Source organism: Malaclemys terrapin, chromosome 10 (assembly GCF_027887155.1).
Source record: "Malaclemys terrapin pileata isolate rMalTer1 chromosome 10, rMalTer1.hap1, whole genome shotgun sequence".
Classification (NCBI taxonomy): Eukaryota; Metazoa; Chordata; order Testudines; family Emydidae; genus Malaclemys; species Malaclemys terrapin.
Genome location: NC_071514.1, coordinates 54,907,252 through 54,919,923, shown reverse-complemented (window position 1 = coordinate 54,919,923; position 12,672 = coordinate 54,907,252). Strand labels below are relative to the sequence as shown.

The 12,672-nt window shown below is 46.0% G+C and overlaps 1 protein-coding gene across 1 annotated transcript in view; it reads left to right on the top strand.

Moving 5' to 3' along the window:
* Positions 1 to 1,697: 1,697 nt before the first annotated feature.
* NAA60 (N-alpha-acetyltransferase 60, NatF catalytic subunit) overlaps positions 1,698 to 12,672 on the top strand; it is a 39,348-nt gene continuing 28,373 nt past the window's right edge. Inside the window, exon 1 of the mRNA XM_054041784.1 lies at positions 1,698 to 1,848. The gene's annotated coding sequence lies outside the window, so the exon portion shown is untranslated. The remainder of the gene's footprint in view (positions 1,849 to 12,672) is intronic.

Here is a 12,672-nt window from a genome sequence, read left to right as displayed (position 1 = left end):
GGGGAGTGCAGTGCCATGAGTGAGAGTCCGGCCTGGCAGGACTCAGTCGGGCGGTAGGGAGAGTAGGGGGGCGCAGGGGAACAGACGCGACTGGCCAGAGGCTGGGCGCAGCGTGCGCGCTGCTGGGTCCCCGCAGCAGGCCCGGGCGCCAGAGCCGCAGCCGCCGAGTGTGGCCATCAGCCACTTCCTCCCCCTGCAGCAGTGGGTGGGAGCTGCAGCAGCGGCTGCTCCCGAGTTCCACTGCCCGGGGGGGAGAACAGCCACGACCTGGCCCCGCAGGCCGCCCCCCTCCTCTCCCTACCGCCCGACTGAGTCCTGCCTGCTCAGGGCCAGGCCGGACTCTCACTCACGGCACCGTGCTCCCCCTGTGTCTCCCGGGCCTCCCTCCAGCGCTTGTGGAGGAGGAGTGTTTTGGTTTTTTTTTGTTTTTTGCCCCGCCCCCTGCTATTTGACCTGGGTGATCTGGTCACCCTAGTAAAAGAGTCTCTGTTGAAGTTAAAATGCACTGGCTTATCTCACTGCAAGAGTTTATGTATGTCAGCTTTGTGATTGTAATAAATTCTTCCAAGGTACATTTACAAAGTTCCAATAGCACAGCTCTTTCACCAGAGAAATTCTGTCAGGCTGTATTTTCTCAGTGCATGGGCATGAAGAGGAGATATTCATCTTAAAATTCTAGATGAATGCATGATTTTGTCTCTGGACCTAGAGAGAAATCTGAATTATGTAAGAGCTACATTAAAGATGTATTTGGGCATAAGCCTTTGTGGGCAAAAACCCCCTTGAAAAAACACTCCCTTGAGCACTGCAAGTTTCAGCACTGTGAAGTGCCAGTGTAGACAGTGCACCAGTGCTGGTAGCTATTCTCTCCCTAGAGGTGGGGTTTTTATAGCGCTGGGAGCAGCGCTTTAACGTTGCTAGTGAAGATGTGCCCAACATGATTTTTAGGTAAGTAAATATGGAAACAGCTTGTTGCCTGGTAAAAAGTCATGAGTTCATGCTGTGCAGCAGGGACTGATTCCTCATTTGAGAAGAAGTTGGGCTGAGGACAAGTGATTTTTTTTCTAAATGGGGGGGGGGGGAGGGGAGGGATAGCTCAGTGGTTTGAGCATTGGCCTGCTAAACCCAAGGTTGTGAGTTCAATCCTTGAGGGGACCATTTAGGGATAGCTCCTGCTTTGAGCAGGGGGTTAGACTAGATGACATCCTTGAGGTCCCGTCCAACCCTGATATTCTATGATTTCGAATTACAGCTAGTTGCACTAAATGGGGCAGGAAGGAGAATCTACCACTAATCCTTCTAAATACACTCTGGCGGGGCCCTCGCCCAGGCGTGAGCTGCAGCCGCTTGGGGCCGGGCGCATTGCAGGGAGCGACTCCAAGGGCCGGGCACCCAGCGCTCCTGCCAGGGCCAGCTCCCGAACCAAGCACGTGGCAGCTCGGGGGGTGGAACCAGACCCTGCTCAGGCCGGCCCCCCCGGGGATAGGGGCAGAGCCTCGAGGCTAGTGCTGTAGCGGGCCGGACCCAGGCCTACAGCCGCCTCTGACTGGCGGGGCGCTCACAGCACTGGCCGGACCCCTAGCCAACCCGAGCTGGCGGGCCTGAGAATGAGCTGGTACGCATGCGCAAACAGTTCCGGCCTGGACGGCGGTCCAGGTGTCACGTGGGGCCGGGGAGCCTATGGGGCGGCGGCTTGCTGCGGGGTCGCCGGGAGGAGGTGTCTGGGCCTGTGGCCGCGGCTCCTGCTGGTTCCTCGGGGCGGCTCCGCAGCCTCCGCCGGCCCGGAATGTGCTGAGTGACGCCGCCGCGTTCCCGCCGCAGGCCGAGGCAGCCGCCGCCCCGCCCGAGGTGAGTGAGGCGGAGCTGGAGCCCCGGCCGCTGGGACCGCTAGGCTCGGCCCTGCCTCAGCGACCCTGAGGTCCGCCCCGGGGGTCGCTGCCCGGCCCCGAGCCCGTGCTCCCGCGGACCGCTGCGCCGCAGCCGCGCGTCCCTCGCCGCTCACACCCTCCGCCCTGCGGGGCAAGGGGCGGCCCGGAGCGCCGCGGTTTCGTGGCACCGCTTCCAAGCACTTAGTGGTTTGTCTGCACACGGAGCTCTCCCTGACCGACCTCGCGTCTTCTAGTGCCTTGCTCCTGTTCGGGGAGAGTGACGCCGTGTGGACACACGCCCTTAGTTTTGGTTCCAAATGTTTCTCTTGTGCTGTGGGAAGAGGTAAAGGAAGTGACTTCCGAATCATCTGTGGTGAAACAGTCCCATGTCTTCAGTGCCGGCACTGGGATTTCTTGATTCCCTGCAGAGTCCCCTGTCAGGCAGCTTTGTTCTTCTAGATTTTATCAAATCAGTGGTCTGATGCGGAGAATTCAAGGATCACACACTTCCTGGAATCCATTCCTCCTTTGATGTCACCATTTCATGGAAATTATTGCTGTAATTTGTAAGCTTTTTCTGGTAGCATTAACTAGCCTAGTCTAACTGGGACACTTGTTGCTGTGATACAAGTATCTTGGAATCTAGAGTTAATGGAAAGACTTGGGCTGATGAATGTGGGTCAGGTCTTTAGTGGTTTGAGACAGAAATGCCTGAGTTGTAATCCCAACTCGGTCACTGAGTCACTATGTAGCCCTGTGCAAATCACTTGTGGGCCAATTTTCAGAGGTGCTGAACACGTACAGCTCCCATTGACTGCAGTGGTCTAGTTCCTTAGAAAATCAAGCTAATTTCTGTGTGCCTTGCCTCATTTGTAAACTTGGTAATAATACTACTTCCCTGCCCTAGAGGGGTTTGTTTACTTAATGTTTGTGATAGTGGATGTGGCTTTTTTTTACTTACCATGGTTCGGTTTCATAATTGATTAGCTATCTGGTATGACATGAAAGCTTATGCCCAAATAAATGTGTTAGTCTCTTAACGTGCGCCAAGGACTCCTAGTATTTTTTTTTTTTTTTCCTGACACAGGTTTCAGTGGTAGCTGTGTTAGTCTATCTGGTATGAGTGTGACAACTTAAATCCTTATTGTCTAATATAAACTTTAGTGTGAGAAATAGAAAAGATCTATAAATCAAGTTTAAAGGGAATTACACCTTGTCTCATGGCTAACTATTCAGGCAAAGAGGATGGAACTGATTTTAAACTAAGCATTTCCTACTGTTTCCTGTATAGTCACTCTTAAACATTGATTCCTGGTTGGAAGTACTGTTTGCTGCTCTAGATTACCAGGCTATACTTTGGTACCTGCTATAAGGTGCAACTTTATTTTACCTATAATATTGTGCTTTTAAAATTTACATTAGGCAGTACCTACAAGTTTTAAGGTATATTCTCATTCTGAAGGGCTCACACACCCCCACCCCCCGGCCATATTGAGGTGAAGCAGTTTTATTTGTCTATTGTCTTTCAGTCTGAAGGATCTCATAGCATTTTACAATTTTTCAGACATTGCTGAGCCTGGGATTTGGGGTTGGAGTAGATCCCTCCACTGCATTTGTTCTGTTTTTTAGTATGATTGTATTTTAATATGGCAAATACACAGGTGCTTTTTGTATACATCTATACATATATGCAAGAATTTCACCCTCTATTGAAATGCAGCCATCTGGGGTACACTGCTGCATTTTTTTTAATGGTTCACAGCAATGCTACAACAGTTTAGGACTAGGGATGTAAAATATTAAATGGTTAACCAATAAGTATCAGTCTTACTGTTAATGTATTCAGTAAACCTTTAAAACAGATTGGTAAAATAATTTCATGACGTTGTAATACCTAATGTGCACATTAGAAACGCTGCAGCAGTACCATTTCAAAGTGTATATGGAACTAGGTTCTGCATTGTTAGGACCATTGCTATGGAACTGATGTAACACTTTGGTAGCGTTAAACCTTCAAACAGCATCATGTAGGTTTATTGTGATTTTTGGTAACTACTTTTCCATAGTGAAGATGGAGCAATCGAAAAGGAGTAATGCCTACAATCATTTCACAAAAATAACAGAAGATGCAGTTAAATGTAAACTGTGTAAGACAGAGCTGAAGTATGCAAACTGCACTGGAGCAATGCTGAAGCATTTGAAGCTGAAACATCCCTCTGTTTCATGTGAAAAAGAAGGTAAAAAAATCAAACAACACTGACAGTGTTTGTTTCTGTCAGTTCAAGAAAATGCAACACCTAGTGTGACGAAAAACTGAGTTGTTGTGCACCATGATCACTACAGATATGCTGCCTGTAAGTGTCGTTGAGGATACAGGTTTTCGTGCATTGTTAAGTTTGGTAGAATCTGAATACTGTGTGCCTGTGAGACAGACTATAACCTCGCGACTAGAGAAGTGCTATGAGGACTGTGTGAAGTCTGTCCAGGAAAAATTGGAAAATGCCATTAAAGTAGCTTTCACCACCGACTGCTGGATAGCATTCACTACAGAAAGCTTCATGACTGTCATTTGCTATTATATTGAAAATTGGGAGATTCAATCCGTGATTCTACAAACCAAAAATATGGCAAAATGACGTATAGCGGAAAACCGTGCTGAAAAATTAAACACTACAGTGGAAAGATAGGATCTGGCAGGCTGTGTCTTGGCATGTATACACAATAATGCAAGCAACATTGTGCTCGTCAACACACGGAGGTATGTTACATTGCAGCTAACCATAAATCATGAGTTTTCTTCAAGTAGTGTGGATCGTGCTGTTGCAGCTGCAAGTAGACTAGTTGCACACTGCCACCACAGCACCGTGGCTGCAAAAGCACTCAAAGAAAACAAACACAGCTTCAGAGTAAGTGACACTGTCTGATCCAATCATCAACAGAGGGTCCTGTGGCACCTTTGAGACTAACAGATTCTGTTAGTCTCAAAGGTGCCACAGGACCCTCTGTTGCTTTTTACAGATTCAGACTAACACGGCTACCCCTCTGATACCTGATCCAATCATGTAAAACTCACTAGAATTCATTATATGGCATGCTCAATATATGACTCAACGAGCAAAGGTGGGCATAACAGCTGCGCTTTCAGATAGCCCTGTAACAAAACAATCTGATACCCAAACACTTCAGCTGCAAGATGAGCACTGGTAATTAGTAGAGGATATCTTATCGCTACTTTCCACTTTAAAATGCGCTACCACTGCTGTGTCTGCTGAACAGTTAATCTTATCCAAACTCACCTCAGAAGTGAAGCGCCCGTTGAAAATGGAAAGGTCACTGATTTCAAAGGTGCTGTTCGTCACTCTCTGGAGCATCGCATGAAACCCAATGATCCTGCCATAACTGCCAAACCTGCACTTATTGCCTCCTTGTTAGATCCACAGCATAAACACATGCAGTTTCTATCGCTGGTTGTCCAGATAGCTGCTAAATCAAAGCTTCTGCAACTTGTATTGATGTTAGAAATAGAAGAACCTCCAAGTGCCATGGCTGAACTGGATGAGCCAGTAGAGCCAGTGCTGAAAAAAATGCGTGAAACTGAGGAGTGCTGTAGTGAAGCTTTTAGGTGAAGATTATACCAATGAGGAGAACGCAGTAGAAAATAAACTGGAAAATTACTTCTGGGAGCCTTGTCCTTCATTGGAATGCAGTCCACTGGCGTGATGGAAGGTCAATGCACAGCATTTTCCAAGGCTTAGAATGCATATATCTGTGCATTCCAGGATCGTCCGCCTATAGAACTGGGGTGGGCAAACTACGGCCCGTGGGCCGGATCCGGCCCTTCGTGGGCCCCGCGCCGCTCTCAGAAGCAGCCAGCACCAGGTCCCTGTGGTCCCCGGGCAGGGGGGCAGAGAGCTCCGTGTGTTGCCCTTGCCTCTGGGCCCCGCCCCCGCAGCTCCCTTTGGCCGGGGTTCCCCTTTCCCAGCCAATGGGAGCTTTGGGGGAGGTACCTGGAGGCGCGGCAAGGGCAGTCCTGGCCCCGATGCACGCCACTGCCACCCCAGAGCCGCTTTAGATAAGCGGTGCCGGGCCAGAGCCCAAACCCCTCCTGTACACCACCCCTGAACTCCCTGCCTTAAGCCCCCTGCCTGCACCTCGCACCCCTTCTGCACCCCAACCCCCTTCCCTGAGCCCCCTCATACACCCTGCATCTCTCCTCTGCCCCAATCCCTTGTTCTGAGCCCCTTCCTGCACACCGCATCCCCTCCCACACCCTGCACTCCTTCCCGCACCCCAACCCCAGCCCTGCATACAATTTCCCCACCCAGATGTGTCCTTCAGCCCAAAAAGTTTGCCCACCTCTGCTATAGAACATGTTTCCAGTGCTGGCCTTACTGTTAATTATCTGCGCAGAAGACTGACACCAGAGCATGTAAACATGTTAATTTTTCTTAACAAAAATCAGCAGTAGAGTTGAAATTCTAATCGGACCTTTTGTGGTTTTGGACGGCTCGGGATAGTATGTAAAACGTTAAACAAAAAAGTGGGTTTTATACGTTACTAATAACAAAAATAGACAGTTAAGACACTTGACAAAGATAATATATACATGGGGTAGATTATGAACTTGTTAAGAATTAAACGTTTAGCTGATATAGTTTCAATAGTTTAAATGGTTACTTTTTTAAATGCTATTTAGATCCCTAGTTAGGACAAGGATTGAAGAAGAATATCATGTCCAATTGAAATTGCAGGTGGAAGTTTCAGTTGGGAGAAGGTAGTCACACAACTTGGAATTTGAGCAGGATGTTAGGTGAACACCACGTTCTTTCATAAAGTGTCATGAGATCTTTAATCAAAATAGGTCAAACTCAGTTTTGTATCTCATCTGAAAGATAGCACTTCAGCATAGTGCTTACCAGCACCAGGATGGGAGGGACTTGCTCAATTTTGACTTGGAAAATCTACAGAATAACCGGCAACTTTCTCTTCTTGAAGTTTAGAGCAACCTGTTTTCTAGCACTGTAAACATACGCAGTTTCAGTACAGCATTTAAAAAAAAAAAAAACATTCCCTGTTCTGAAGAGTTTACAATATAACTTGCATATTGAATAGGCTTTCCCATTTCTTATTGCATTAGAATAATAGGTTATGTCAGCTTTTCTTTTAGCAGTGGATTGTACAGTGATTTGATTTTTCCCCCCTTTTGCTTGTTGAACAGCACAGAAAATGTCCAGTGCATTGGCATCAGCAGAGTGTCTTTATTCAAAAAGGATTCTGCAAGTACACTGTTATACATTCTGCACGAGCATCCAGTTTCATCTCCGAATACTTAGCCCATTTCCAGGGTTTCAAATTCATGTCTTTGCTTTCCTGTGCAGGGTTGAGTAGCTTCATGTCTCATATTTTAAGGCCAAAAGGGACCATTATGATCTTGTCTGACTTCCTGCATCACACAGGCCATAGTTTTGACCCAGTGATCCCTGTATCCAGTTCAACCAGTTGTTGAACTGGAGCATATTTTTCAGAAAAAATCCTTGGTAAACTATTCCCATGATTAATTACCTTCATTGTTAAAAATGTGCATCTTATTTCTAGTTTGCATGTTACTGACTTAATTTTTAACTATAGGATCTCATTTGGCCTTGTCTGCTAGATTAAAGAGCCCTCTGGTATGGAATAGCTTCTCCCAGTGAATTTACTTGTGGACTAATCAGATCTCATAACCTCTTCTTCTCTAGTAGAGCCCTGATGATTCCTTGGTCTTCAGGTGGGTTCCAAAATAATATCTTAAGTAGATGATTTTAGTTACAGTTGGTCAGATAATCTGTGTCTTGCCTTGCAAATCAATGCTTTAACCCAGGGATAGTCAATAGGTAGACTGCAGGCCAAATCCAGACAGCCAAATGCTTTTGAATGGACCGTGAAATCTTTTTATTTACTACTTATCATTATTATGTTTTGTATTATTTTCTCTGGAGTCTGCATCTTGACTAAATACCTTGACCAAGAAATTTGTACTTCGACAAAAAATAGATTACTCCTTCTTTAACAAGTCTTTGTCTGACTGGTAATTAGTGAAGAATCATACAGTGATATATTAAACGTTACTCTGGCATACCATTGTTGGAGTAGCTCTTCTGTTCTGTACCTTTTAGCTGGCTACTTGTTACTAAAAATTAAGGGTTTTTTATTGTGTGATATTATTATTTTATTGTAAGATCTTGCAGAGAAACTGAAAAAGCATTTGGCTTGCAAGGTTGTCTTCTATTAATACCACTTTAAAGATTTGGAGTTCCTCACCCTCCTATCATTATCTAAACTGAGAAGTATTATCACCTTCTTTATGGAAGTCTGAGTCTAGATTACACTGCTCAGATGTTGCTAAGTCAGAGGTGCTGTGACAATGGAATTCAAAGCATCTGTCTCTGCCTGTGGAAGGACAAGGTGCCTTCAACTTAATATTATGCATATGAAAAAGACCGAATCACCTATGCTTGTTTTTGTATCAGGGAACAGTCCGACATTTCTTTTAGGCCTACTGTTAGCTCTTTGGAGTGGGGATTGTGTTTACTTTTGGGTGTTCTTCAGTACTGAGATCACTGGTGCTGCACAAATAAATATATTTTGACCCAGTCAGTGGTGGTATTCTATGCACACAGCACAGAGACGACCTGTTGGCAATCTGCAAAGCAGCCCACATAGGCCTCAGTGTGCCTATCTTCACCATATTGTACAGACTAGAGGTGCGGGCTTCAGTGAAAGCAAACTTTGGTAGGTGAGCTTTAGTGCCTCTACTGACCTCTAACACCCATAGGGTTACCATTAGTACTTCATTCTTATGATAAAATCATATCTTTATTTTAGTAAAGCTTTTGATACTGTCCTGCATAAACTTCTCATAAATAAACTAGGGAAATGCAACCTAGATGGAGCTACTATAAGGTGGGTACAAAACTGGTTGGAAAACCGTTCCCAGAGAGTAGTTATCAGTAGTTCACAGTCATGCTGGAAGGGCATGACGAGCGGGGATCAGTTCTGGGTCTGGTTCTGTTTAATCTCTTCATCAATGATTTATATAATGGCATACAGAGTACACTTATAAAGTTACGGACAATACCAAGCTGGGAGGAGTTGCAAGTGCTTTGGAGGATAGGATTAAAATTCCTAATGATCTGGACAAACTGGAGAAATGGTCTGAAGTAAATAGGATGAAATTCAATAAGGACAAATGCAAAGTACTCCATTTAGGAAGGAACAATCAGTTGCACACATACAAAATGGGAAATGACTGCCTAGGATGGAGTACTGTGGACCTGGGGGTCATAGTGGACCACAAGCTAAATATAAGTCAACAGTGTAACACTGTTGCAAAAAAAGCGAACATCATTCTGGGATGTATTAGTAGGAGTTTTGTAAGCAAGACGCAAAAAGTAATTCTTCTGCTCTACTCCACACTGATTAGGCCTCAACTGGAGTATTGTATCCAGTTCTGGTCACCACATTTCAGGAAGGATGTGGACAAATTGGAGAGAGTCCACAGAAGAGCAACAAAAATGTTTAAAGGTCTGGAAAACATGACCTATGAGGGAAGATTTGAATAAATTGGGTTTGTTTAGTCTGGAAAAGAGAAAACTGAGAGGGGACATACTTTTTTCAAGTATGTAAAAAGGTTGATACAAGGCAGAGGAAGAAAAATTGTTCTTCTTAAGCTCTGAGGATAGGACAAGAAGCCATGGGCTTAAATTGGAGCAAGTAAGGTTTAGGTTGGACGTTAGGAATAACTTCCTAACTGTCAGAGTGGTTAAGCACTGGAATAAATTGCCTAGGGAAGTTGTGGAATCTCCATCATTGGAGATTTTTAAGAGCAGGTTAGACAAACACCTGTCAGGAATGGTCTAGATAATTAGTCCTGCCATGAGTGCAGGGGACTGGACTAGATGAGTCCTTCCAGTTCTGTGATTTTATGTTTGGGACATCATAAAGAAGAGAGACTGGAGAAACTTGTTAGCTTTATTTTCTGCTATTCTTCTCTCGCATTCCAGATACTACTTCTGCAAAGTTCAAAGTTTAATACAGTCTAAAACCTTCATTAAATTACGTACATCATTCCTGGTTTCCTGATGATATGTGGAGTGCACCATCCATCCTGTGATGCCTTAAATACAAATAATTGCAATAAGGCTTCTGGGATTTGATATCCTAGAATGTCTTTTTGACTCTTCTGGAAAGGTAGGAATACCAAGATAATCCAGTTTTTAAAAGCTAGCTAAATCGCCATTCTATTTTGAATTCCTCCCTTAGCCTGGTTATTGGGGACACTGGCACAAATCTGTACCAGACTCTCTTTGAAATGTTACTGTGTTGGAAGAGCTACAAAGTCTCTCAGAACTGTGCCTACATCACTAATGTTGGGAAAACTCCATCAGGGAAGAAATCAGAGGAGCCATTTTGGTTTACACTGTATTTGAAATGCAGGATCTGGGAGAAGAATGTGTTTGCCAAGGGGGAAAATATTCTCTCTAAGCCTCTTGGAGGCTATTGCAAACAAGGTATTAAAAACCATAACCAAGTACTTGGCAGTGTCTCTTATTATGGCATGTGTGCTAAGTGACTGGATTTTATTAATTGACAGGTAGTGCTCCAGAACTACCACTACAAATAATCCCTCAGGAGTTTGTCTTGAATTTCTAGATCCTGTCCCCATTAAACAGATATGAAGTTCTAGCCTCCGAGTGTGTGCACTGTTAACTGGATTAAGACTAGCTGCTTTTTTGTTTTTGTTTGTTTGTCACTGCCTGTTCTAATTTTGTAATGCCAGCATGCCCAGCGTACATGATGAGTGGCTTGGAGGAGGAGCAGCTACTTATTGGAAAGTTGCCATATTCAGCCTTGGCATTAAATTTCTCCTCTTGTTGGCAGGCCTTGTGCAACAAACTTGGCTTTAATCTGACCCTCTTGTTTCATCCCCCATTAACCCAGTTGTCACAAAGTACGTTTCTTTTCCACATCTAGCCAGAATAGATTTAACAGAAAAACCCTCTCAGTGACTCTTGTTTATCATTCCCTGAGGGAATGCTGTATGTGGGACAGCAGAAAGTTATGCCACATGCAGCCTGCTTTGAAGACAGAATGTTACTGGAGTATAGACTCCAGCAGAACCTACCACTTCACTTCATTTTAAACAGTAATATAGTTTAAAACTGTAGCCACAGGGCAGAAGAGCTGGTGAAGTTTTGGTTTAAAGAGATGAGACAGGAAGATAATTCACATTGTCAGTGGCACTGATATTTTGCTCCATTGAAAAACAGTGTAAGGCAAGGCAAACTTTTTGGCCCGAGGGCCACATCTAGGCATAGAAATTGTATGGTGGGCCATGAATGCTCACAAAATTGAGATTGGGGTGCGAGAGGGGGTGAGGGCTGTGGTTGGGGGGGTGGGCTCCGGGCCAGGGCCAGAAATGAGTTCAGGGTGCAGGAGGGGGCTCCAGGTTGGGGCAGGGGAGTGGGGTGTGGGGGGAGGGATGAGGGCTCCAGCTAGGGGTGTGGGGTTTGGGGTGCAGGAGGGTGCTTCAGGCTGGGACTGAGGGGTTTGAAGGGTGGGAGGGGGATCAGGGCTGGGGCAGGGGGTTGGGGCGCAGGGAGAGGCTCAGGGGTGCAGGCTCCAGGCGGCGCTTACCTTAAGTGGCTCCCTGAAGCAGCGGCATATCCCTTCTCCAGCTCCTACGCAGAGGCGTATCCAGGTGGCTCTGCACGCTGCCGTCTGTAGGCACCGCCCCTGCAGCTCCCCTTGGCAGCAGTTCCCAGCCAATGGGAGCTGCGGGGGCTGCACTTGGGATGGGGGCAGTGTGCAGAGCTGAGCTCCTGGCTGCCCCAACACGTAGGTGCTGGAGGGAAGCCATGCCGCTGCTTCCGGGAACTGCATGGAACGGCCCCCAACCCTGCTCCCCAGCTGGAGTGGGGCAAGCACCAGACCCTGCTCCCCAGTGGGAGCTCAAGGGCCAGATTAAAAGGGCTGGTGGGCCGAATCCAGCCTGTAGGCCATAGTTTGCCCACCTCTGGTGTAAGGAGTCTAGGCTTGAAATGTTCAAAGTATCAGGGGTTTGCCTAAAAAGGGTTAAAGGCTATTGTTTTGCCTTCAAATATGTAACTACTGTGAAGAGGCACTTACTGTGTAGATTGGGTGATGTTTTTGAATGTGTATTTCTTGACATCCTTCTGAAGTCAGTTTCAAACTCTGATCTTCCATGGCAGGAAGAAAACCAAAGGTGAGAGTTAATGACTGGTTTTGTGCATTCTGCTCTGAAGTTTTGGTCCAGGTTCTGCTGTGTGCATACTGTAATTGGAGCTGGCAGAGAGGAGTTTGGGGCAATAGGAGGAAAGAAGTGTCTGCTACTTATTTGTATAACTGTTTTGTAGGGATTTTAATGTTGGTGAAAGACACTGGTTTTGGTAGCACTGAAGGCTTTTATTCAGAGAAGAGGTAAAGCAATGCAAGTTTCCTAGGACTGTGAGCCCAAGTGCCTCGATCCTGATTGAAATTAACTATCTCTAAGAGAAAGGTCAAGCACTGACTAACTCTGTATATGTTGAAGCTTCCAATAAGTAGGATGCTGCAGCATTGGCGGCAGCTCTGGCTAGGCACCCATGCTCAGATCCCAGAGGTCATGTCGGGTTGGACTTGAGTGGCTAGCTTGAGCTGCTGCCAGTGCCTTAGTGTCCACACTGCTATTTTTAGGCACCAGCTCAAGCTTAGCTAGCACGAGTCGACCCTCCCACATTGGGAGTCACACCTCCCACCTGTAGTG